General features: G+C 39.3%; 1 protein-coding gene across 1 annotated transcript in view; it reads right to left on the bottom strand.

Moving 5' to 3' along the window:
* ADAMTS12 (ADAM metallopeptidase with thrombospondin type 1 motif 12) overlaps positions 1 to 24,628 on the bottom strand; it is a 377,986-nt gene that overhangs the window by 260,318 nt on the left and 93,040 nt on the right. The gene's annotated exons all lie outside the window — the stretch shown is intronic.

Genomic DNA, 24,628 nt, shown 5'->3' on the forward strand with positions numbered 1-24,628 from the left:
CCTTATCTTTGACAAAGGAGGCAAGGATATACAATGGAAAAAAGACAATCTCTTCAACAAGTGGTGCTGGGAAAACTGGTCAACCACTTGTAAAAGAATGAAACTAGAACACTTTCTAACACCATACACAAAAATAAACTCAAAATGGATTAAAGATCTAAATGTAAGACCAGAAACTATAAAACTCCTAGAGGAGAACATAGGCAAAACACTCTCCGACATAAATCTCAGCAAGATCTTCTATGACCCACCTCCCAGAATATTGGAAATAAAAGCAAAAATAAACAAATGGGACCTAATGAAAATTAAAAGCTTTTGCACAACAAAGGAAACTATAAGTAAGGTGAAAAGACAGCCCTCAGATTGGGAGAAAATAATAGCAAATGAGGAAACAGACAAAGGATTAATCTCAAAAATATACAAGTAACTCATGAAGCTCAATTCCAGAAAAATAAATGACCCAATCAAAAAATGGGCCAAAGAACTAAACAGACATTTCTCCAAAGAAGACATACAGATGGCTAACAAACACATGAAAAGATGCTCCACATCACTCATTATCAGAGAAATGCAAATCAAAACCACAATGAGGTGCCATTACACGCCAGTCAGGATGGCTACCATCCAAAAGTCTACAAGCAATAAATGCTGGAGAGGGTGTGGAGAAAGGGAACCCTCTTACACTGTTGGTGGGAATGCAAACTAGTACAGCCACTATGGAAAACAGTGTGGAGATTCCTTAAAAAACTGGAGATTCTTGACTTTTTAACCTTATTCTTCTGTAAGTTATCTCTATGTTTTCTCAATAACATGCTGTTATTTTTAAAAATCAATTTTAGGTAATATCTAAAGTATTGTGCCTGCTGTAATAGATGAGAACTGGCTTCCTTACACAACACCCATGTCATTTTCTCAATATCATTACTTCTGTCAAACCAATAGAGATGACTGCTATTTGATTGCTAAGTCGTGTCTGATTTTTTTGTGACCCATGAACTATATGGCCCATCAGGCCCCTCTGTCCATGGGATTTTCCAGGTAAGAATACTGGAATGGGTTGCTATTTCCTTCTTCAGGGGATCTCCCCGATCCAGGAACTAAACCCGTGACTCCTGCACTGCAGGTGGTTCTTTACCACTGAGCCCAGGGAAGCCACATAGATAACTGTAGTTCCATTTCTAAAACAACGTAAAGGCAAACCTGAAACTTAGCCAATAGACACTGACACAAGTTACTGACCATCCTGACCAGTATCTACTCTATTAGGTTGGTCTCCAAGCCACACAGGGTACTAGTGATTCCTTTAGGTAGAGCCATTTGTTTTCCTTGGAATTCCTACTTGTTTTACTTTTCTTATTGTGCTGCCTTCCTGTTATAACAATCCATTATTTTTAAATCCCCAGTGTATAAGGCACAGTTCTATGGACTCCTGCTTTTTCTTGGAGATATCCCCTGGAGCTCTCCATCTCTCGGCTCCTGCCTCAGTTCAGTTCAGTCGTTCAGTCGTGTCCGACTCTTTGCTACCCCATGGACTGCAGCACACCAGGCCTCCCTGTCCATCACCAACTCCCAGAGTTTACTCAGACCCATGTTCATTGAGTCGATGATGCCATCCAACCATCTCATTCTCTGTTATCCCCTTCTCCTCCCGCCTTCAATCTTTCACAGAATCAGGGTCTTATCAAATGAGTCAGTTCTTCAAATCAGGTGGCCAAAGTATTGGAGGTTCAGCTTCAGCATCAGTCCTTCCAATGAATATTCAGGACTGGTTTCCTTTAGGATGGACTGGTTCAATCTCCTTGCTATCCAGGGGACTCTCAAGGGTCTGCTCCTACCTAGAGGTTCACAGTTCCGCTCTGGGCTATGGATGCTATGCAGGGACTTCCCTTGATCATACCTCCAAGTTAGAGCCACTGATTTTTTGGTTCTCACATTTTTATATTTCTTCTGGCACCCATTTTTAAAAGTCAGAAGTTTTCCTAAACATCAGTCCTGAGTGTCCCCTTCTTCTCTCCCCAAAAGGTTTATGGTCATCTCTTGATCTATGCTATTTAAAAACTATCAAATTTATATGCCTTTGAGTGAATCTTCTCTCATCCATTGTACGGGACACTCAGTGGTCTGTCTCACTCTGGTTACTGCATTTTTCAGCTCTTCAGTTATGAAAAATACTCTTGGATGTTGGACCTTTTGGATTGCTCCTCCATTTTCCTTATTTTTTTCTCCCATCTTTTCTAACTCTTACTCTTCTTTATCAGTTTTGTGGGAGATGATCTTGACTTTATCTTCCAACATTTCCATTGATTTCTTATAAACTGCATCAATTTTTTTTTCTCATTCTTGGCCTCTAGCTGTTCCTTTTTCACAGTATCATCTTCTTGTTTTATGGGCACAATCAACTCTAGAATACTTCTAAGGACTCTCTTTATGGGTTTCATGGCTTGCCTATTGGTTTGTTGCATTCCTTCATGTTTCCTGCATCTGATTTCTCCAAACTTAATTTTTCCTATTTACACTGCTCTATTGCTTTCTTATTGGAAGCTTTCCTAAAATGTCTTGACCTCCTTATTTATCCGTCCACATTTATGAGGGAGCGCTGAAAAGTTGGTGAAGTGCTCTGTGTATGTATGGAGGACTTTTGACTGTTTAAGTGAGGGGTCTGATAGGTGCCTAATCTGTGTGGCTGGAGGCTTTCCTAAATGCCAGAATGTAACGGTCATTTTGGGGGGAACCACTTAATTCATGCAGAGAAGCAAAGTCTAGCCCACGGCTTAGGGGACAGACATCTGCCTGAAGTAATTCTGCTTAGAAGCAGACAACCATTCTATTTTCAGCCCCATGCCTTCATCCTCCCTGCCCTCCATATACCCAGCACTTCTAAGTCCCAAAATGCTTTGTGGTCAAATCAACTTTCTTCTTGTCTATATCCCACCTGTATGTACAGTCTGGGGTCAGGCTCACTTGGCATGAAATATTGGTTATTACTTGTTCCACTTTCCATCCTCTGGAATTTTGTCTAAATTCCAAAATTTTGTCTAAATCATATCCTAAAATAGCTCCTCTCTTATTCTCCGTTATTATTAGGAAGGAAAGGAAACCTATTGTTCCACCTGTCATTTTTTGATGGTTCCAGAAATATTCAAAATAAAAGTAATTAGATTAATAAGACATACTTCTAACAGATTTAAATAAACAATGAACTAAACCTTCACACCAACATCAAAGAGATTATAACACTGAAATTCACCCTTTTTTTAACTCAGGAAAATAAGTCTACTTTTCTTTCAATTTGCCATTTGAAACTATTTATATCTCAAATAATTCATAATACAGAAATGATAAGTGGCATAAAACATTCTAAAAATCCCTATCAAAAGAATAATTATACACTAAATAGAATAATTTTACACTGAAATAACATGGCATTCTTATCAAAATCTATGCAGCACAAACAATTTACTTAATTCTGGAAAACATGTGCTGAATTCTATAGAACTTTCTGAAGCACCTAAGTGATAACTAAAGTTTACTCATCATTTGTGACCTTGCAGTAACCTTAGCCTTGATGAGGGTGATATTCTTGGAGATGAACTGACCTGAAACAAACGTCAGTCTGTCTGACAATTTATGACCTACCAATTACTAATGATAGTAATTGTAAGCAGAGTACAAAGGTATAATCAAGAATTTCTGATCACAGCAAAAACACCAAGATAAGGGTTATTTTCTCTTCTATACTTTTTCTATATCTCTCAAAGTGACTACATTTGATATAATATACATGTACATAATATGTTATGTGTATGTATATATATAAAACAGATATATACATTTGATATATATTTCTCTTATAAACAAAACAATTATTTTTAAACTTGACCAGTGGCTATCTCTATGTAACACACTTATTTAATAAAATTAAAAGTACAAAGTTCTTTCCCTGTAAAGAAGAATTACAGGAAATGTAGGTGAATATTCTTCACTCCAGGAAGCAGCACTGAACTCCCCCTATCCTAACCCTACCCTTAGTGTAGCCTGTGTTTGGTGACTTGGTTTCCTAGAGAGGGACTGAAAGGGAAGAAAAAACAGGAACTTTACAGTGGGGAATCATGGGGAATCAGTGCTACTCCACCCAGGCAATGAAGGAAAGCATCATCAGTGATTAGTTATATGACAGCATATGCCCTTGATACGAGGTCACAAGAAGGGCACTTTATCTCTGTTGTGGCCTTCCCCAAAACCCAGTCTGCTGCTGCTGCTGCTAAGTCGCTTCAATCGTGTCCAACTCTGTGTGACCCCATAGACGGCAGCCCTCCAGGTTTCTCCATCCCTGGGATTCTCCAGGCAAGAACACTGGAGTGGGTTGCCATTTCCTTCTCCAATGCATGAAAGTGAAAAGTGAAAGTGAAGTCGCTCAGTCATGTCCAACTCTTCGCAACTACGTGGACTGCAGCCTACCAGGCTCCTCTGTCCATGGGAGTTTCCAGGCAAGATTACTGGAGCGGGGTGCCATTGCCTTCTCCAAAACCCAGTCTAACCATGAGAAAAGTGTTAGGGAAACCAACAAAATATCCCTCAAATTGCCAAGGTCCTCAAAGCCAGGCTAAGCCGAGGAGACTGTCAGAGTCCACAGAAGACTTTGGCGATATGATGACTAAAATGTAATGTGGGGTCCTGGGTGGGGTCTTAGAACAGAAGGCTGATGTTACGGGCCACTAGTGAGCTCCACAAAAAGTGTGCTGTTTCGTTAATAGAAATGTACCTATGTTGGTTCCTTAGTTGTGACAGATATGCCATAATACCGTTAGATGTTAATAAGAAAAACTGGGGCCGGGTATACAAGAACTATAGGTACTAACTTGGCAAGTTTTCTGCAAATCTAAAACTGCTCTAAAATAAAGAATATCCATTAAAAAAAAAAAGAATATCCTTTTAAAAATCACAGACAATTTGTGTTATAATTGATGGAAGGTGAATCCTAATCAAAATCTAGGAAGAGAAATTAAAATGTTTCCTCTGTAAAGTTGGGCAATTCTTCTGTCAATATGGTCCCATCCTATAACAGGCAGACACTCTCACTTCAGAGGAAGAAAGAAAGGACAGACTCTGCATTTTAGGAAATTATAGATTGAGAGGCTCAGAGGTGCACACTTTTGATCCCAAATTCCAATCCTCTGGAGAAGGAAATGGCATTCCATTCCAGTATTCTTGCCTGGGAAATCCCATGGACAGAGGAGCCTGGCAGGCTACAGTCCATAGCATTGAAAGAGTCAGACATGACTTAGCAACTAAACCACCACGACTGTCACTTATAAAAGTACTTCCTAAATGACTGGTTCAGGACTTCTCTGGAAGACCAGTGGTTAAGATTTTATGTTTCCAATGCAAAGGGTATGGGTGCAACTCCTGGTCAGGGAGTCACATGGTGTGATTAAACAAAAAAGAAGAAGAAGAAGAGCTTCATTTTCTCAATAATTCATTTAAATAAGGAAAACAGTATGTGCACAAAGATATCTATTACTCCATTATGTATAATGATGAATAATAGGACACAACCTAAATGATGAGTAACAGAGGACTGGGAAGTAAACTGTATAGCATATATAGAATGGGACATTATGTAGCAAATAATGTGTTAGGTTTTTAATAATACCAAAAATATTCATTATATGAGATTAAATGAAAGAATACAAAATTGTACATTCACCACGCTTTCAGTTATGTAGAAATATAGATAAAATACAGGAAAGAAATATATCTTTTAATGTCAATCACAGTCATTCCTGACTAGTTGGATAATGTTTTTGTCTTTTATATTTTTGCTGAAAGCTCTGAGTTTGCCACATTGGATATGTTATTTCATGTATGGTAAAATAAAGTGACCTTCAAAACATTTGCTAGTGTTTTCCTTCATACAATTCAATTACACTTAAGTTTTATTTTCCTCATTGGGCCTTTCTGAATTTTTCTAATCTCTATATTCACACGTGATACTTCAAAAACCAGATAGAAAGTATAAAATGTTTTATTATACTCTGTAAATGGGTTGAGTGGTAACATACATTTTAGCTAAGGAAAAAATCTGATGCATCTTGAGTGCTTAAAACCACCCTCACCCTCACCCTAACTTATACACAGAGTATGATGCTTGGGGATATTTAATATGGAAGCAAGATTTTAATTGAAGTGCTTTTAAAATACATTCTGTTCCTGATATCAGTCATCAGTTTGTCCAATTCCATTGCTAATTACAATCCACAGGTGAGGTGACTGAGAGCAGGAAAGAGCGGGTAGGGCTGGAGAACGTGCATGTGCACGGAGAAGAAGACAGGGAAGAGGGAAAAGACAAACACACCAGAAAAGAAGAAAAGGGAAAAAGAATTAGAGAAAAAGAGGGAAAAGAAAGAGTGGGAAGGACGGAAAGAAGATGAGAGAGAAAGAGCAAAACGTGTACTGCTCTCAAATCTAGGAAGTGGGGAAATACCTGAAATAAATTCACTAAAAGGCAGTTAAGAATACAGGCTTAAGATGGATGAAATTGGAGCCCATTATACAGAGTGAAGTAAGCCAGAAAGATAAAGAACATTACAGCATACTAACACATATATATGGAATTTAGAAAGATGGTAATGATAACCCTATATGCAAAACATAAAAAGAGACACAGATGTACAGAACAGACTTTTGAACTCTGTGGGAGAAGGTGAGGGTGGGATGTTTCAAAAGAACAGCATGTATATTATCTATGGTGAAACAGATCCCTAGCCCAGGTGAGATGCATGAGACGAGTGCTCGGGCCTGGTGCACTGGGAGGACCCAGAGGAGTCGGGTGGAGAGGGAGGTGGGAGCGGGGATCGGGATGGGGAATACGTATAACTCTATGGCTGATTCGTGTCAATGTATGACAAAACCCACTGAAATGTTGTGAAGTAATTGGCCTTCAACTAATAAAAAAAAAAAAAAAGAATACAGGCTTAAAAAAAAAAAAAGAATACAGGCTTAGAAATGTCCTTAAGTCAGTAGATAAAGCAACAGGGTTTATCAGGTACCAATTACGTTTAAAAACATTTAATAGCTGTGAGAAAACGTCCTGCGGAGGTGACCACGCACGCCTGTGCTGGTCAATATCCAAGAGCGGTGTGTGAAATGAGACATACAGGCTGTCCCCACGTGTTCTTCGGAGCGGCTTGTCTTGCCCAGTAATGTGGCTCCAGGCCTCTCGCCCACCTTCACTTCCTCTCCGTTTCATTTGTTTACCTTGCAAAACAATAAGGAGAAGTGTAGCTAATTTTTGAAAAGCCATTCTCTAAAGCTGGAAGGGAGCTTTTGAAGACAACTGTCAGCCACAAGGAAATAACACCAGTAAGCTGTTGGAGGCTTTGGGTGATCAAAAATCATCATTTTAAAAGTCCTTCTGATCCATGAAGAAAGGGAAATTCTTACTAAGTATTTTCTGAGTGTTTCACTTGCCAAGGTACTAGTTTTCAATCATATTTAATTGATGCAGGAGAATTGTACATTGCCTGCTTTATAATTATCAGGACATTGAAAAAGGAAAATGCAATTACTGGGCAGGATACAATCATACTTCCCTTACAGGTTTATGATTATTATTCTGACTAATTTAAAAGATTTTTTAAATGTCTGTGCTTTTCATTTTATAACATATTGTGGGTTTTAGTTGTAATTCATTTGATTTAAATGCTCCTCATGAGAAAATAGAATGCCACTTATTTCCATGTTCAGGAACATTTAGTAGTGCAATAAAAAACTACCCAAGTTATATACTATATAAAATGCATACTGTTTGAAAGAAGACAATAAGAAAATAAAACAATATATGTGTGGTAGGCAAAATCACGCCCCCAAAAGATATCCACATCCTAACTCCCAGTAACTGTGAATATGTAGATTACACAGCAAAGATTAAGACTGCAGATGGAATTAACATTGCTCATCATCTGACCTTGCATTTGGAAAATTAGCCTGGATTATCCAGGTGGAACTGATGTCATCCAAAGGATTATTTTAAGCAGAAGAGGGAGGTAGACAGAGAGCTGGTAGTGTGAAAAAGACCGGCCCCATGCTGCTGACTTTGAAGATAGAGAAATGGAGCCATGAGCCACGAATGCAAATTACCTGTAGAAATTGCAAAAAGCAAGGACCTGACTTATCCTCAAGTCTCTGGAAGGAATGCAATCCGGTTGATGCCTTGACACCGAGAACCATTTCAAACTACTGACCTCCAGAACTAAAAGGTAGGAAATGCGTGTTGCTTTAGAACACACAGCCTATGATAATTCATTAAAGAAGCAACAAGAAACTAATACAATACAGGTACATACCTATGTGCAAAGTCACTTCAGTCATGTCTGACTCTGTGGCCACATGGACTGCAGTGCACAAGGCTCCTCTGTTCATGGGGTTCTCTAGGCAAGAATACTGGAGTAGGTTCCCATTTCCTTCTCTAGGGGATCTTCCTGACTCAGGGATCAAACCCACATCTCTTACATCTCCTGCATTGGCAAGCGGGTTCTTTACCCCTAGTGCCACCTGGGAAGCCCCATAGTTACATACATCAAGTGCCAAAGGAGAGGCTGCCAGCTAGAATTAGCATGCCAGCTCCAAATAAAAGGTTACCTAAACTCTGATGGAAGCGAGTACTTAACCCTGAGATTGTTGAAAAGGGCTTACTTTGCTCCCTGGAAATTTTAGTTGCTTGATCCAGACTGAAGTGTTTATAAGAAGCTAGAATGAGGCCATTTTATTCACCTTAAATCAATAACAGTGACAAGAATATCTCAGTCCCCAGAGTTTTTGCAAATCAGCACAAAGAAAATGTCAAGCTTGTTAAGATTGAAAACACAGTTTCTCTACTAGGAAGAAAAATTAGAGACAGCATTCAGATACTTTGTTGTCTTTCTAGAAATCTTAACATATATGATCTAGGACTCTGAGGGGGAATGGCAGAGGTGAAAAAGAATGACACAGGAAGCTGGTCTAGCAATTAGGAGATGTGGTGTTACCCTGGTTTATGACCTTAAGCAGTCATGCAATCTCTTGGATCTCAAGTTTTGCAAGTGAAAAGTGAAAATGATAATACCTGCCCTGCCTTCTTCCTATGAATATCGTGAAAGGCAAACAAAACTATATATATGGAGCTGCAAGTAATACACACACACACATATATATCCAACATTTTAAGCTTAATAATTTCAGTCATTTGTTTTCCTGTATATCACAATTATGCTTTAATAATATAGTTTTCTTTGAAATAAACTCATGCCTGGAGCTGGTGACTGATTGCTTTTTAATAAGGTGACAGTCTATCTGACACAAAGTCTCATCTATGGAAAGCATGAGCTCATGGTTTTAAACATGGCTTCATTCCAAAGGCTCCGAACACAACAATCTGTTAAACCTCAAGGGCATTAAAGAGGAAATGGCCTTTCTGTACGGGGTCCTGGTTGTTTCCAATTATGAACTGAGCACTGGAAAATGTGAAATCTGTGGGGAGCAAGAGAGCCCGTTCAGATCAAGTTTTAGCCTTCCTGGAACCCATTGGGAAATTGTGGGGACATTGCTGGATCCTGTCTCACCATTTTTTAATTGGTAACTTGCACATTGTTTGGGAGAAGGAGGAGTTTTCAACTGCCTGTGATTCAGCTTCTCCCAGGACATATTAGGAAATCTAAGTCAAAGTCATTCCAGCTTTCATTGATTATATGTCTACAGCTTATCTGGGGTTTTGCAGCAATGTAACAATGTTTTATAAAGTGTTTCTCAAACCAGTCTGAAATGTAGATTCAAAAAAATTCAGGGGTCTAAGCAGATAGTCAGTTCTGGATTAGACCTAGGCAGGATAACTAAAATAAAGTTATTTCAGTTTCCCTGCCCTCAAATTGCATTCTTATCCTCTTTCCCCTGACATATGTGCACTTCTGATGTCATCTAGAAAGTCCTTTCCTGACCATGCAGACAAAAGCAGAGCTCCCATCCCACCACTCCCTGTCCACCCCACGTCCTTTATTTTTCTTCAAAGCACTTATTACATACCCCTTATAGGCATATACTTACCAGTTTCTTCTTGTCTAACATCACTCTCCAAACTAGAATTCAGTCCCATGATGGAAGGAGTTTGTATCTATTGTGTTCACTGTATATCTCCATTGCTTGGAATACAACTCAACACATGGTAGGTGTCCAAGTATATCTTATGTCATATGATATATGCTCAGTGATGAATGTTGACTACCTGATGCCTAAAATCCACAGTTAGATCTTTACTCCTTTGACTTAAGGTAAATAAGGAATCTTTTTCCTGAAAAATAAATGACTTTGGAAGCAGTATCTTAGTAAGTTTTTCAATCTGTATGAATGAGTGGGTCTCAGTCCTTTTCTGGGAACAGAAGTTGATAAACCAGAGAAAAACTAAGAGATTCAGTATCCAAGTGGAGAGGCATTCGCAGAGACATTAATTGTACCATTCTAAAGATATTATGTGGCTTCCCTGGTGGCTCAGTGGTAAAGAATCTGCTTGTCTATGTAGGAGATGTGCGTTCGATCTCTGGGTTAGGAAGATCCCCTGGAGAAAGAAATGGCAACCCATGGCAGTATTCTTGCCTAGAAAATCCCATAGACAGAGGAGCCTGGTAGGCTACAGTCCATGGGATGGCAAAGAGTCAGACACAACTTTGTCATTAAACAATGATATTATTCCTCTTTCTTACTTTTGTGTGTATTCTAAATCTAACATGAGTAATTTGATTATTAAAAATTTTAACTAAAAAAAGAAATATCTCAAATAGGTACAAAAGGGGCTTCTGGTTTCTGGCTCTGCATAAAAGGAGCTTGAAAGTCACCACTCCATCCTAACACATAAAATGCTGAACAGACTGAAAAATCAACAACTCTTCTTGGATCCAAAAGAGAAGGAAGAACACGGAGCAAACCACTGATTCTAAGACTGAAGGGACAGATGGTGAATATAGGAAGCAGCAGCTTAACGGAGCAGAGGCTCGCGGGTGGAAGCCACTGGGGGACCCAGTGCTAAGGTAGAAAAACCTAAACTGATTGATGAATTGCTGGAGGCTCAGGTGGACAACTCTGAGTTAACTCTAGGGGAATCCAATTACAGAAAAGTGTGAAATCGTTGGTCACTCATTCATCTCGGACTCTTTGCAACCTCATGGACTATAGCCCGCTGGGCTCCTCTGTCCGTGGGCTTTTCCAGGTAAGCATACTGAAGTGGGTTGCCATTCCTTTCTCCAGGGGATCTTCCCAACCAAGAGATCAAACCTGAGTCCCCTGCACTGCCGACAGTTTCTTTACCATCTGAGCCACCAGAACTCCTACAATACTGTGAGATTTACATCCAGGAGCTCAACCTAATTCCCACAGTAAGTATCAGAGAAACATCCTCCTGTGCTTCCATTATGGAGAAGGCAAAAAGGAATCATTTTGACATTTGTCACTCTGTTCTTCCTAATTAGACTTACCCTCAGTAAGGTCCAGTAAACCAGGGCCTACCCTGCTAGGTATGATCAGAGCCTAACTGACCTTGGGGAAGGGAAATATCCAACTCTAAACTGCTCTAGCCTTCCACATGACAGAAAGGAAATATTCAACTCCAATCTACTCTAGTCATCCTGTCCCAACTAAAGGGAACAGGAAAAAACTGAAAAACACCTGTGAAGTTTACAACCCAGAAGCATTTGTTGTTGTTGCTGTTGGGTTGCTAAGTCATCTCTGACTCTTCATGACCCCATGGACTGCAGCACGCCAGGCTTCCCTGTCCCTCACCATCCCCTGGAGTTTGCCCAAGTTCATGTCCATTGAATCGATGATGCCATTCAGCCATCTCAGAAGCAGAGGCTCACTTAAACACTGAGACATATCTGAATGTCAGACTACACAATACTTGCTATTTTCATACCCCTTACCATCATATTACTAAAGACCTGTTTACTGTAGTTCCTTAGCCTGATAAATAATGTCTACATATAAAAAAAAATTACCCCAAAAATATAACTATTAATACCTGAGGAGAATTACCCCAAAAGTATAACTATTAATACATGAGGAGATGGATATGTTAACCTGATGATAGTAATCATTTCACTATGTATATCAAAACATCAGGCTTATACCTTAAACAATTTTTTATTTTTTCAAAATTACAAGGCATACCAAAAGGCAAAAACATCATTTAAAGAGACAGAACAAGAATCAGAACCAGACATGGCAGAGGTGCTGGAATTATCAGACCAAGAATCTTAAACACTCATAATTAATACACTAAAGAGCTCTAATAGATCATGAAAACAGCATGCAAGAACAGATGGGCAGTGTAAGCAGGAAGATGTAAATTCTAAGAAAGAACAAAAAATTGCTAAAGATAAAAAACACTAACAGAAATAGAGAATGACTTTGGTGGGCTTATTAGCAGATTGGACATATGGCTGAAGAAAGAATTTTGAGTTTGAGGATACATCAATAGAAACCACTAAAATTGAAAATCAAAGAGAGCAAAGACTGGAAGAAAAAAAAGACAGAATATTTAAGGACTGTTGGGACAATTACAAAAGGTATAACATACACATAATGGGAATGCTAGGAGAAAAAAGAGAAAGGAACAAAAAAAAATGTTTGAAAAAATAATGACTCATAATTTCTCCAAAGTAATTAATGGGCTTCCCTGGTCGCTCAGACGGAATATCAGACACAAAATCACAGATCCAGGAAACTCAGAGAACATGCAGGATAAATACAAACAAAAATGAAAAAATGACACCTTGGCATATTAAAAAACACTTGATAACGACTATCAACGAAAAACCTACAACTAACATCATAGTAAATGGTGAGAAATTTAAAGCTTTCCCACTAAGATTAGGCATAAGACAAGCATGTCCTCTCTTACCACCCCTGTTTGACATTCTACCGGTCTAGCTAATGCAAAAGTATTTCCCCAAAATAAAAAGTACACAGATTAATGAGGAAGAAATAAAACGGTCTTTGTTTGCAAATGACATAGCCATTTATGTAAAGAATCAAAAAACATCCTAGAACTGATGCATGATTATAGCAAGGTTGTGGGAAGCAAGTTAATATAGAAAAGTCAACCACTTTCTCTTTCTTGCTGCTGCTTAGTCACTTCAGTTGTGTCCTTCTCTGTGACCCCCTGGATGCTTTAACCTCTGAGCCACCAGAGAAATAGAATTGCCAAAATCTAGAACACTGACAACATCAAATGCTGATGACCATATGAAGCAACAGAAATTAATTATTTCATTCTTGGTGTTTTCCCTGACAGCTCAGTTGGTAAAGAAACCACCTTCAATGCGGGAGACCCTGGTTTGATTCCTGGGTTGGGAAGATCCCCTGGAGACAGGATAGGCTACCCACCCCAGTGTTCTTGGGCTTCCGTTGTGGCTCAGCTGATAAAGAATCCACCTGCAATGCGGGAGACCTGGGTTCGATCTCTGGGTTGGAAAGATCCCCTGGAGACAGGAAAGGCTACCTACTCCAGTATTCTGGCCTGGAGAATTCCATGGACAGTCCATGGGGTTGCAAAGAGTTGGACATGACTGAGTGACTTTCACTTTCACTTAATGGTGGAAATACAGAATGGTTCAATAACTTTGGAAGACAGTTTGGTGGTACCTTATAATACTTAGACATACTTTTGTCATACAATCCAGCAATCACACTCCGTGTTATTAGCCCAAAGGAATTGTAAACTTATGTCCACACAAAAACCTGCACTTGGGTGCTTATAGCAGCTGTATTCATAATTGCCCAAACTGGGAAGTAGCCAAGATGTATTTTAGTAGATGAATGGATAAGCAAACTGTGGTCCATTCATACAATGAATTTTTATTCAAAATGAAAAAGAAATGAACTAGCAAGCCATGAAAGACATGGAATAAACTTAAATGAATATTACTAAGTGAAAAATATCAGAAAAGACTATAGGTATGATTCCAACTATATGACATTCTGGAAAAGGCAAAACTATGGAGACAGTAATAAAATCAGCAGTTTCCAGAGACTGGGTGTGGGGGGAGAGTTGAATAGGTGGAACACAGGGGATTTTTACGGCAGTGAAAATTCTCCATAAGATAACATAAGCATGTACCTGTACATGTCACTATACATTTGTCCAAGTCCATGGAATGTACAAAACAAATAATGAACCCTAAGGTAAAAACAGTGAAGACTTCCCCAGCAGTCCACTGGTTGAGAATTCACCTTCCAGTGCTGGGGGCATGGATTCAGTCTCTGGTGGGGAAACTAAGATCCCACTTGCCACATGGCATGGCCAAGAAATAATTGAAAGAAAAAACTGTGGACTTTGAGCCATTATGATTGTTAATATAGGTTCTTCAATTGTAACAAATGTATCACTCTGGTGGTGGATGTCAACAGTTGGGTAGGCTATGTGTGTACTAGGGGGCATGTAGGAAATCTCTGTAGCTTTCTCTTAAAATTCTGCTGTGAACTTCAGTTCAGTTCAGTCGCTCAGTCGTGTCTGACTCTTTGCGACCCCATGAATTGCAGCACACCAGGCCTCCCTGTCCATCACAAACTCCCAGAGTTTACTCAAACCCATGTCCATCGAGTTGGTGATGCCATCCAGCCGTCCCATCCTCTGTTGTCCCCTTCTCCTCCTGCCCTCAATCCCTCCCAGCATCAGGGTCTTTTCCAATGAGTCAACTCTTTGCATCAGGTGGCCAAAGTATTGGAGTTTCAGCTTCAGCATCAGTCCTTCCAATGAACACCCAGGACTTATCTCCTTTAGGATGGACTGGTTGGATCTCCGTGCAGTCCAAGGGACTCTTTCAAGAGTCTTCTCCAACACCACACTTCAAAAGCATCAATTTTTCGGCACTCAGCTTTCTTCCCAGTCCAACTCTCACATCCATACATGACCACTGGAAAAACCACAGGCTTGACCAGACGGACCTTTGTTGTCAAAGTAATGTCTCTGCTTTTTAATATGCTATCTAGGTTGGTCATAACTTTCCTTCAAAGGAGTAAGCGTCTTTTAATTTCATGGCTGCAGTCACCATCTGCAGTCATTTTGGAGTCCAAAAAAATAAAGTCTGACACTGTTTCCACTGTTTCCCCATCTATTTCCCATGAAGTGATGGGACCAGATGCTATGATCTTAGTTTTCCAAATGCTGAGCTTTAAGCCAACTTTTTCACTCTCCTCTTTCACTTTCATCAAGAGGCTTTTTAGTTCCTCTTCACTTTCTGCCATAAGGGTGGTGTCATCTGCATATCAGAGGTTATTGATATTTTTCCCAGCAATCTTGATTCCAGCTTGTGCTTCCTCCAGCCCAGCATTTCTCATCATGTACTATGCATATAAGTTAAATAAGCAGGGTGACTATATACAGCTTTGATGTACTCCTTTTCCTATTTGGAACCAAAGTGTTGGTCCATGTACAGTTCCAACTGTTGCTTCTGACTGCATATAGGTTTCTCAAGAGGTGGGTCAGGTGGTCTGGTATTCCCATCTCTTTCATAATTTTCCACAGTGAACTTAGGACTACTCTTTAAAAAATTAAATTGTAAAAAAAGTTCTGAGTTTGTTTAATAGGTATAAAGTTTCAGTTTTGCAAGATAAAAAGAGTTTGGTAAATGGATGCACTCACAATATGAACACACTTAAAACCACAGAACGACCTATGTAAAAATGGTTAAAACAATAAATTTTATATTGTGTATTTTAGCACAATATAAAAAACTGCAAAAAAAAAAAAAAAAAAAAGAGAAAAGAAAAATCCACTGTCCTTAGATTGAGAACTGTCAAATAAAATTATGTTGTAGACTATCTTGCTGTCTCTTTCAATAAGTAAATTCTGTGTGGTTTTAATTTTAGACTCAGGAGCCATCTCCTTGCACATGAGCTACCATAACCCACCCAGACCAGAGATGGCAAAACTCGGGTCCACAGGCTGCCACCTGCCTCACCTATGTGGCCCTGGGTTGTGTTCACAGCAAACACTCTTCTTCATTCTTGGCACACTGTCCAGACCGTCTACTCACTTTATGGACCCTCTCCACAGTGGTTTGAGCATCCTCTCTCAATTAATCAAATTTGAAATGAGAAATGAAACTTACTTACCATTGTAATCTGGACATACCTCTTCCTAAGGTGTTCTATTACTCATTTGGAAAACATATGGAAGGTCAGGAAATTGAGCAAAAATAATGGCAGAATTTTAAAAATATATATATATATATTCCAGGAAAAGAGATGAAAAAGATTTCCTGTGTGTGCCTTCATGCATACGTAATAAAGTATATGCATGTGAATGAAACATGAGATCCTCTTTCTCCAGAGTTCTTGAAAAGGAGTCACTAGGCTGTATTTCATCCCTTTGCAAAATGAAAATCCTGTCTTAAAGGTAGCTCTGCATGACTTTTAAGGCCTGAGCTAGCACTGGATACATTTCCACTGGCTTTGATTTCTTTTGAGCACCTACTCTTTGAAGTGCATTAAGATAAGCCTCACCACATGTGATGCATATATAAATAAGGCTTGTATATTGCCTTCTAGATACAGACATGAATAACTGTTAATACAAAGCAGGCAATGAGAAGGAACAGATCCCACGCTGTGGAGGTACTAATGAGAAAGCAATTGATTCCATCTGGGAAGGTTTCACAAAGGAGGTGTCTGTGGTCTGGGCCTTGGAGAATGAGGAGTGCTTTACAGTCTGGGAATAGAATCTTTTAGGCAACTGAAAACTTTGCACAAAGTTCTGATATGAAAGGTAGAGGCAGAGCCAGGATTCCAGCACAGAGAAGTTGTTCTTGACTGAATCTTCTGTTCTAATTCTTCTTTGTCCTTTTGAGAACAGCTTTCGCTACTTATCTTTTTGTTCGATGACATTTCAGGTTCTAAGACTCATCCCTTTTTGAATTTAGGCTCAACACAGTAACTCTTTGGCCAACTTTCCAATAATTGGTCTACTCAACAGCAAGAATGGTCCGTTCTTGAGATTTGGGTTGGAGCTTGGTAGAGAAGTATTCACAGTTTTAAGAATCATACTCCCTTTAGTTTTCATTCTTCTCCTTTAGGGAGTTTAAAGTGAGAACTGGCTGCTGATGAGTGAAATATGGTCCTTATAAAATGAAAACCTGCTGCCAAACAATTTATGTTCTGGCGTGTACTCTAGATCAGGGGTCACCATTCTCCGGACCTAATGATCCGAGGTGGAGCTGATGTAATGATAACAGAAACAAAGTGCATAATAAATGTAATGTGCTTGAATCATCCCGAAACCATTCTCACCCTACTCGCCCCCCAAGTCCGCGGAAAAATTATCTCCCAGGAAACTGGTTCCTGGTGCCAAAAAGATCGGGGACCGCTGTTCCAGATGTACATGTGTGTCATCTACAGAGCCTCCTTTGTGGCTTGTCAGAGCTCCACCACGGTGGCCATCAAAATGATAAAACCACGGCCTATTTTTCTATGTGAATTAGTAGTCACTAGACTCAGAATTACCTGTCTCCTAGTAGTAGCATGGACCTAAGTATATGTGTAAAACTGATAAGAAAACAGACCAAAAATATCATTTTTTTTTTGTCTACCCTTGCACCTTGTATTCTGCTTAACCCCAAGCAGATGTTGATGTTGAGTGATTTCTTTCTGGAAGCTAGCATAGCACTATTATCACTGAGCTACTGAAAAAGAATAGCTTTTGTTAAGATGCTGGTGTAGATGCACAAATAACCTTCAATTCTTTCTGCTGATGGGGAAAAATAGGGTTGAGTTGCCCCTTTATTAAGAGAAACATTGTTTGTTAAAAAGCGGTTGACCATCAAGCCTTGCCCTAGGAAAGCAGCTGGCTGGGCTTCCTCTGAATCCACTATATCAGATTTTTGTTTAATTTCACACTAACATGATCTGAGATCATCACTTTCGTCTACCCAATCAAGAAGCATTTCTTAGTTGTTTCCTGTGTGCCAGCTTCTCCGTCAGAGCCTTGAGAATGTAACATTGAACAAATTAGACATTCCTGTCCTTGCAAAGTTTACAGTCTAGTGAAGAACACAGATAATTAAATAAGCAATTAATATGCATTGTAATAAAAGTCCTGATTAGGAATATGTGGGATTCTATAAGAACACATGAGAGCCTAGAGTTTGCAGGAAACGGACACAATAATTTGGCACCAAATAACATGTTTTGGGGTTGCTTGTATGTGAGTGAACTATCCTGGTTTTTTTCTAACCATGATTGAACATAACGTTATGAAAAATTACCCAAAACTTGGAAATAATGCAAAAGGATGACAACATGTCCTTATGATTTCACACTGGCTCACTGTCAAACTGGCCTACTCAGAGGCTGCCTAATTCTCTAAAGGAATGTACTATTACTTGAGTTATTTTTTACCTCTGATAAGAGTCTAGATTCTGTGAAGTTAGAATTAACTTGTAGAAGATTGAAAACCTGAAGTGACTTTTGTCCAAAAGAAATGAGAATAGTTACTTGTCAGTAGAGAAGAGAACCCTGAAGGTTAATTTTCATCACCTTGTATAACATTAAACTGTTTGTATCTGACTTGACATTCTAATCCCAGGATTCTCTTTTACCATTAGCTCTTACTTGTGCTTTTTTAAAAATTTATATATTTTAATTACTTTACAATATTGTAGTGGGTTTTGCTATACATTGACATGAATCATGTGCTTTTGTTTTTAACCAGCTTTACTATGCTGCTTGTTCCTGCTTTAATGAACTGAGTTTTTAAATTAAATTAATTAAATTATGTTTTCAACAGTGTCATAGTGTCACCTAGGGACCATAGGACACACTGAACTACTAAAAAAAAAAAAAATAGACTTTGATCAAAGCATATAGAAAAATTAACTGTAATGCTAAAAAAAGTTTTTGAAGTTATTTCTATACTAGAAACAAACCAAAAATGAAGCAGTTCTATTCACAGTATCATCAAAAAGAATTGAAAAATTACAAATCAATTTTTAAACAGAGGTTCAAGATTTATACCCTCAAGTTTATGAAATATCACTACATCACTGAGATAAATTAGAATCTCTAAAGAATTGGAAAACATACAATGTTTAAGGATTGAAGACACAGTTTTGGGAAATTCTCCCCAAACTGACCTATAGTTCAGCATCAGTTCAGTTCAGTTCAGTCACTCAGTCATGTCCGACTCTTTGCGACCCCATGAATCGCAGCACACCAGGCCTCCCTGTCCATCACCAACTCCCGGAGTTTACACAAACTCAGAGTCGGTGATGCCATCCAGCCATCTCATCCTCTGTCGTCCCCTTCTCCTCCTGCCCCCAATCCCTCCCAGCATCAGGGTCTTTTCCAATGAGTCAACTCTTCACATGAGGTGGCCAAAGTGCTGGAGTTTCAGCTTCAGCGTCAGTCCTTCCAATGAACACCCAGGACTTATCTCCTTTAGGATGGACTGGTTGGATCTCCTTGCAGTCCAAGGGACTCTTTCAAGAGTCTTCTCCAACACCACAGTTCAAAAGCATCAATTTTTTGGCACTCAGCTTTCTTCACAGTCCAACTCTCACATCCATACATGACCACTGGAAAAACCATAGCCTTGACTAGACGAATCTTTGTTGTCAAAGTAATGTCTCTGCTTTTAATATGCTATCTAGGTTGGTCATAACTTTCCATCCAAGGAGTAAGCGTCTTTTAATTTCATGGCTGCAATCACCATCTGCAGTGATTTTATCCCTATCAAAATTTCAAGTGAATTTTTTCTGGAGAAGTTAAGGAGATTATCCTAAAATTTGTACTGAAATGAAAAATACCTAGAATGGCCAAAATAAGTTTTATAAAAAGGAACAAAGTTGGAAATGCAATCCCTTATTTCAAAGTTTACTGTGAAATGGTAATGACAAAGACAGTGTGTGGTATTGGTGTAAGGAAGGATATCCAGATCACCAGAAGAGAATAAAGAGCTAAGAAATCAACCCTTACTCTTAAGTCAATTAATTTTTAATGAAATTGCCAAGGCAACTTAATGCAGAGAGAATAGGAAAACCAGAAAAGAAAATGGGGCTGAGACAACTGGATATCCATATGGAAAAGAATGAAGGTGGACACCTACCTCACACCATATGTCAAACTAAACTCACAGTGGATCACAGACCTAAATGCAGAAGTGAAAACTATGAGGAGAACATCATTGTGACCTTCGATAAGGCAAAAATTTTTCTTATATATAATGCCAAAAGTGCAAATCATGAGAGACAAAGTTGATAAATTGAACTTCACCAAAATTTTTATATTAAAAAAATACCTTTTAGAAAACAAAAAAGCCGACACACAGAGAAAACACGTGCACAATATCTGATAAAAGACTTGTACATAATGTGTGCATGTATGTATATACACATAAATGTACATATATTATACATTAAGATTTTCTATATTGTTGCTGTTGTTTAGTTGCTAAGTCATGTCTGAGTCTTTTGTGATCCCATGGACTCATCCCTTTTGAGCCCACCAGGTTCCTCTGTCCATGGGATTTCTCAGGCAAGAATACTTACACACATACACGTAAGTCAGTAAGACAAGCCAATTACAAAATTGGCAAATCTGAATAGACATTTCAATAAAGATCATTTCCTACTAAACTCATAAAAAGGTGTTCAACATCAGTAATTATTAGGGAAATACCAAAGAAAACCATAATTATATACTACCACATACCCATGTGCACCCATCTTGAACATCTGTTTAAAAATTCATTTGTAATTTTTCAATTCTTTTTGATGATATGATAAATAGAAATTTTAGTTTCGTTTTGGGTTTGTTTCTAGTATAGAAATACTTTTTAAAAAAAATTTCAGCATTACGATTAATTTTTCTATAATAATGATTGAGGGCCGGAGGAGAAGGGGGAGACAGAGGATGAGATGGTTGGATGGCTGCAGGGCAGCCTGGCATGCTGCAGTCCATGGGGTCACAAAGAGTTGGACACAACTTAGTGATTGAAAAAGACAAGAATTTAAAGATCTAGGAATACTAAGTGTTGGCTAGGATCTGGAAAAACCAAAACCCACAAATAAGGCTGGTAAAAAGGTAAAATGGCACAATTAACTTGGAAAAAGGTTTGGCAAAGGTTTGCTCAGAAGACTAAACATATACTTTTCATATAACCAAGCAATTCCACTCCTAAGTATCTACCCAAGAGAAAAGAAAACATATTGACACAAGGCCATGTCTGCAAATATCTACAGCAGCGTTATCCACAATAGCTCAAAACTGAAAACAATCCGACATCCATCAGTTGGTGAACAGATAGGCAAATTATTACATATCAATGCAATGAAATATTGTTCAGCAAGAAAATGAACCACTTATAAATGCAAAAACAAAGATGGACCTCAAAAATATTATGCTAAGTGAAAAGAGCCAAACACAAAAGACTACATCTGTATGATTCTACTCTACAAAATTTCTTTAAAATGCACATCTCTTAGAAAAGAGAATTTGCCCTGAGCTAGGATGGGAATGAGAACTGACATGCAAATAGGCGAGTGAACTTTTAAGTGTTACAGAAATATTCCAAAACACATTCTGGTGATGACTCAAAAACTGCATAAATTTACCAAAAATCTCTGAACTGTACAGTTAGAGTAGGTAAACTGTATAGCATATAAATGATACCTCAATAAACCTACCAAAAAACATTTCTAAAATCATAATTTCCTTTTTTGGGCTAGTGGTTCTCCAATGAGGATAGACAGGGATGGGTGTGGGGTAGTGAGGAATATAGGAGGCAGCATGTTAGAATTATCTAAGAAGTTTTTTTGTAGCATACATATATTTGTTCTTCCTTGCATATAATACTAGAAATCAAAGAATATCATCATCTCTTATGGGAAGGCTATATACAGTTTGCAAACACTCCCTCAAATGACTCTGATATACATGACCCACATAAGTACCCCTGAGAATCTCCTCTTAATCAGATTGGGTCCCAGGAGTCTATGTTTTCAATAAACAAAATGAGTGTAAGTTTAAGAGACTCTGCCCACGTTCTACAATGCTAGCAACCTTCAGCATTGTGGCAGGACACAGTCGGATAAATGATACTCTGGGAAGACCTATATTCTGATCCTCTTTTAATCACATCTACCCACCCACCCAGCATTTGCAGTCACCTCCACTGCCAGACACCAGAGACAGTCAATATCTAAAGACTTTAATGAACTAAACCAACAATGAAGACTTCCAATTCCCCCTCTTTGGTGGGGGTTCTTGTCCCTGGAAAGGAATCTCTCTGAGCTCAATAACAAGAAGGCCAACCATTTTGCTATGATTATGACCTAATGGTACACATGACATATGTTAGCGATGAGACAATCTGCTCCATTTGTGCTTATTTGTGGTCCTCTACATAGCATATTAAAAAGCGGAGACATTAATTTGCCAACAAAGGTTCGTCTAGTCAAGGCTATGGTTTTTCCAGTGGTCATGTATGGATGTGAGAGTTGGACTGTGAAGAAAACTGAGTACAGAAGAATTGATGCTTTTGAACCGTGGTGTTGGAGAAGATTCTTGAGAGTCCCTGGGACTGCAAGGAGATCTAACCAGTCCATCCTAAAGGAGATCAGTCCTGGGTGTTCATTGGAAGGACTGATGCTGAAGCTGAAACTCCAGTACTTTGGCCACCTCATGTGAAGAGTTGACTCATTGGAAAAGACCCTGATGCTGGGAGGGATTGGGGGCAGGAGGAAAAGGGGGTGACAGAGGATGAGATGGCTGGATGGCATCACCAACTCGATGGACATGAGTTTGTGTAAACTCCAGGAGTTGGTGATGGACAGCGAGGCCTGGAGTGCTGCGATTCACGGGGTCACAAAAAGTCGGACATGACTGAGTGACTGAACTGAACTGAGATTGAGAAGTGCTTTGTATGATTATGAGACAGTAAGGCCATACTTCCCCTATGTTTTTTCCTTAGAAGCATTTTGTCATTTCTTAGTCAAGAGAAGTTTCCCATTCTTGGAAGAAGTTAGGCAACATAAAAAAGTATACAGTATTTGCAGTCACCACCTACTGCTTTATTTTCCTGATTGTCAAGTTTGCCAAAAAGAAAAAATCAGATTGCTAGAGATGAAGGCTAAAGGTTCCTATTATTTTTAGAAAAAGTACAGCTTTGTAAGAGAGAGAGAACATGAGGGCTTAAACAAAACCAAAGTGCTATCCATCCAAGGTGCACAGCCAGCTCTGTGCATGTCAACAAGGTTCCAGTCTAGCAAACTGCCTGAGGTCTCTACCTTGTTCAGCATTGTGGACAAAAACTTCAGCGTTCACAGGAAGGCTGGTTCATAATGACTGCATGTTTCTTGAGAAAAGAAAGCAACTATGGGCACTTTAATTACATAAAGGTGCTTTGGTGGTGACATGAGTCATCAAAAGTGCAAATTGAATGGCATCAAGCTGAAAGGACCCCCGTGTTGTGGTCCATCCTTGAAGTGTTAGTCACGCAGTTGTGTTTGACATTTTTGAGAACCCACGGACTATAGCCCACCAGGCTCCTCTGTCCATAGGATTCTCCAGGCAAGAATACTAGAATGGGTTGCCATGCCCTTCTCCAGGGGATCGTTCCAACCCAGGGATCGAATCTAAGTCTCCTGCATTGCAGGCAGATTCTTTACCATCTGAGCCACCAGGGAAGCCTGTGGGTCCATCATTAGGAAGGCTCGTTTCCTGGTTTCCACATCAGCTGCCCACACCGAACCCTCCCATGGTGGGACCCTCAGACAGGACCACTTCTAGGAATCATTACTACATCACTATGGGGTACAGAGAGTCTCCTGTATAGAAAAGAGAGTGATAATTTTTTCAACATTTTACAAAGACTCTGGGAAGCAGGACTGGAAGCAGAGCTGTTTTCTTCTGACTCTTCAGGAAGAATTAAACACTTACTGAAGACCTACCACATGTGAGGGAGAACTCCAGGGAGAGACAAGTTAGACAAACATAACACAGCCCCTGTCACCATGGAGCTCCCAGCTTCACTCCACGGGAGGAACAGGGAACTCTTAGTCACCTCCAATCAAGATGATCTCATAAGGACGCCGATTAATTCCAGAGCAGATGGGGGCCCCTGTCCTGGCCTGGATTACCAGCTAATGGTTGTGGAGCATGTCCAGGTCCTTGCACTGCAATCTGTACTGGGACACAACACCTGCCCACAGATGGGTCCTTCTGAACAGTCATCAGAGGTTGCCATCACATAACAGAAATTGGATTAACAAACCCCCCCCCCCAACCGAAATAAACAAGCAATTTTGAGAGCGGCCTGGATCATCTCTCTGCCTGTCCAACAAATGAGTACATATTCAAGATAATAAATGTAATTACATTTGAGGCTAACTCACTGGAATGGTATAAAAATGTCCCAAGAAGTGAGATGGGCTGGGATCCAGGACTTATTTACTGCAGAGCCTGCACCTGGACAAATGTCTCCTCCAGTAACAGACTACAAAGACATTTACAAGGAACTAAAAATAACTGCATGAATGAGCATGCTAAGTCACTTCAGTTGTGTCCAACTCTTTGCAATCCTATGGATGATAGCCCACCAGGCTCCTCTGTC

This window comes from Muntiacus reevesi, chromosome 14, assembly GCF_963930625.1.
Source record: "Muntiacus reevesi chromosome 14, mMunRee1.1, whole genome shotgun sequence".
NCBI classification, from domain to species: domain Eukaryota; kingdom Metazoa; phylum Chordata; class Mammalia; order Artiodactyla; family Cervidae; genus Muntiacus; species Muntiacus reevesi.